The sequence below is a fragment of the Echinops telfairi genome, unplaced genomic scaffold (assembly GCF_000313985.2).
Source record: "Echinops telfairi isolate 266 unplaced genomic scaffold, ASM31398v2 ScPeMD7_27;HRSCAF=92, whole genome shotgun sequence".
Classification (NCBI taxonomy): domain Eukaryota; kingdom Metazoa; phylum Chordata; class Mammalia; order Afrosoricida; family Tenrecidae; genus Echinops; species Echinops telfairi.
In genome coordinates, this window is record NW_022103924.1 from 1,931,416 (window position 1) to 1,935,101 (window position 3,686).

General features: G+C 42.8%; 1 pseudogene; it reads left to right on the forward strand.

Moving 5' to 3' along the window:
- The window catches only part of LOC101644727, a 6,912-nt pseudogene extending 4,495 nt beyond the window's left edge, over positions 1-2,417 (forward strand).
- Positions 2,418-3,686: the final 1,269 nt, after the last annotated feature.

Sequence of the window (3,686 nt, forward strand, 5' to 3'; positions counted from 1 at the left end):
AAGCAGCCTCCCTTAATGGTGACCGATGGCATCGCTTGTCTGCTGACACTTCTGACTTCCTGTCACATCACCTGACGTGCACTCCCAGTCTGCCTCTCCTTCTGCCCTTAAGTCTAGTATCCTCCACCCCTACCCCCTGCATAGTTTGGAGGTTGGGTTAATGTTTGGCCAATCCAAAATAGGAAACAATCTACTAAAATGCACATATTTCTACTCACTTGAGATTTTAAAAGCCAAGACTTGGGGAGAGAAAGTTCTGGCCTTCTCATTCTTTTGGGAGCTAGCCAAATCCCCAGCCTTAGAAGTTGGAGTGACCTTTTCTCATCACTCTACCCGAAGTATGTTTTTTCTTGCTCATGAACTCTGAAGCCTCCCCCACTTCCGCAGCTGGGAGAGCTTGGCTAGCGTTCTTGCTGGGTCTCGTCCCTTTACACACACAGCCCTAGAGGACTCATCCTACACTCGGGCTTGCTTATCTCCCCGCACATTGCCTAATATAATTCAGTGCCTCGTAGGCTCTTTGAAGAGCTGTTGCCATTTTCTGGAGCAGGGCATGTCTGGCATCTCAGGAGGCACCTGGCATTGCTAAAGGGCTCTAGGGGCTGTGCTGATTCTGCCTGTTTATGGTGCCTCAGGACACTGCTGTCCCTGGGATGACTTACCCAGGGATCTGTTCTTGGAGTGTCCAGGTCCCTTGGTCAAGGCTCCTCCCACCTTGTTGGCATGCTCAACTCTGTGGATAACATTCTCTCTGGTGTGGGATAGAAGGCCAGGTCATGTGCAACAACAGGAGAACTGGGAAGTGGGTGGAGCATTTAAGAGGTCTCAGGGTGGCCCTAAGGAGGCCTGGATTGCTAACTTCAAGGTCAATGAGGTTCAAACACACCAACTACTCGAAGGAAGAGGATAAGGCTGGCTGCTTCCAGGATGATTTACAGCCTCGTGAATTGCAATCAACTTGGTGGCATGAATTTTGGGTTTTTGGAAGTCCCTGGTTGGCACAAATGGTTAACACGCCCTGATGCAAACCAAAATGTTGGAAGTTAGAGTCCACCTAGAGGTAAAAATTCCTTGTAATTTGCTTCCAAAAAACCAGCCATTAGAAACCCTGTGGAGCATAGTTCTACTCTGACACACATTGGGACACCATGTTGACTTCATGGCAACAGTATTGCTTTTTAAACTAGGTCTCAGAACCATGAAGGTTTGATGTAGTGGTTGGAGAGAATGGGGACACTTATGTGGCTTACTGAACTGGGCATGGAGGGCCCTGTGGGAGTTACATAATCTGTTGTCAATTTGAGACTTGTAAGAGTGAAGGGGTGTAGTTTAGCCTGTCAATCAGGTGGCAGCTTGATAACCTCATTTGGAGGCACTAAGGAGATAAATAGTTTGCTGGAGGCGGGACACACACTCACTCCCTGTGAGACATTCCTGTGGACAAGCCACATGGAACAATGTTGATGGTAGCCAGAGCCTTGGAGATGGATGAGCCATATGGAGACCCACACCAGCACTAAGATGCTTCCACTGCCAATGGATCCACAAGACGTTCCACCCACTGGCCTGTGATCTTCCTGCACTCGGCATCATTGCATGTGTAGTGTGAGTCTGAAGAGGACTTTATAGACTGGTTCTGGACATATCGGCTATTATCAGACTTATGGACCTGATCTGGTGATCTGGACTGGGTTGGGATGTTTTCTTAATGTACAATTACTCTTTATATAAAGCTCTTTCCTATATAGAGATCAATGTCCATGAATTTGTTTCTCTAGTCGACACGGACTTACACAGGCCTCATTGAGATTGGTGATTCTGGGGGATTGGGAAGGAGACTCAGAGGTTAAGGAAGACCTGAAATCAACTTGAGCATTTTCCAGGAAGAAAAGAAAGAAGGGCATGTAGGGTATTGTCAGTGGAAAGAGAGGGAGGGGCAGAGAGGAGTGTGAATCCTGGAGGGGCAGATGAATGGGGCAATAGATAGACCAATGGAATGTCTACAGAAGGGGCTGACTGATCAGAGAAGGGCAGAAGATCTGATTTAATGCATGTTAGCATTCATGTTTTGAGAAAGTAGTATCTTTTATGTGTTCCTAATTCTAAGGCTTTTATAATAGTCTCAGTAAAAAAATAAAATAAATATCAGTAGCTATTATGAGCCTTTGAAGCTTGTCTTTTCATTTATAAGCATGTCTCTCATTTTACTAAATAAAGAATACTCAAAAGATACATTGAAAGAAAATGATTTATATTTCAGTTTTACAAAACAACTCACTACAGTTTCCTAAGAGATGTATAAGAAATTCACAGATGCATACTTTTCTCCCTTCTAGATTAGCTATAAGAATACGAGTATAAAGGGAGTTTCAATTATTTCTTTCATAGATGCTGAGGAGGCCAATTTAGCTAATTAAAAAGGCATCGGTACAAATAGTCTTGGTTTTTAACTTCAAGGGGAGCAAAAAGAAATCAAGCATTATCAATTGGGTGTTGTAAGTGTAATTGAGACTGGCCCTCAGTTTTCAAATGTAGGATGTGTTAGGGAAAAGAGTTAGCTATGAGCATAAACATGATAGATAGATGAAAAACCAAAAACCAAACAGTGAGATGTTCAATTGTTATATCTTCATTTAAATTTAAAGACAAGGGTGAGATGTGCGTTTAAACGAATTCAAGAGTAAACTCAACTAATACACCAGCTCCTCACTCCTCAAAGTTTGGGCAGCAGAGCAGCAGCAGCAGCCTTGTTCTGGCATGTGGCAGACATGCAGAATCTCAGTCCCAACTCCGGAATTACAGTCTGCATTTTGAGCAGGGAGCACAGTGCATCAGTGCTTTCCAACTAACTGTGCCACAATTATTTTACTGTCAACCCATCATGAACCAATACTTTTGTAAAATAAAATAGAGATGGATCCCTAGAAAGATGATCATGTGCTTGGATGTTGCAAAAATTTTGAACTTGTATGTAGTAATACATGCAAAGCAATAACTTGACTTCAACTCATTGTGACCTATATGTACCATAGGAGAACTGTGCTCTATGAGTAAATGCAGTAAACTCCCAGGCTTTTCTTCCAACATACCTCTGGGTGGGTTTGAATCATCCAACTTTTAGTTAGTAGTTAAACACTTTAGTTAATCTACTTCCAACCTGCACCTCCCTTGGCCAACCTAAACACATTGCTAGTTTAATGGCCAACAATTCAAATAACTTAACTATCATTATTCTGTATCTAGAGATATTTGAACACCAGAAAAGAAAGGCAACTTCACACATGGAACTTTATAAAAATTCAACACTGTCCTTGGTTTTCATTTTGCTGTGGACTGAGACATCAAGAGGAACGTAGCCTTGACCACGCAGGGGCAACCGCACCACTTGGAGTTGATAAATCACTTGAAGAGGAAACCGTTTTCCTCTATCTTGCCTGTTTCCAGTATTAATAGCTGTATGGAGAATGCTAGCAGCCAGAAATGGTGCCACTGTCCTTAAAAAGACATAAAAAACAGCTTGTGGCAAGTGGAATCATGGAAACTTGAAGATGGAAGCTTTCTTTGCAATGATCTCATTTCTGTGGCTTTCAAACTAGTGGTCCATGGGGTCACATGGATACTATTTGAGCCAGCAGAACTCCATTTTAACTGCTTCAAGTAATTGAGGTTCTGATTAAGATGGAGTT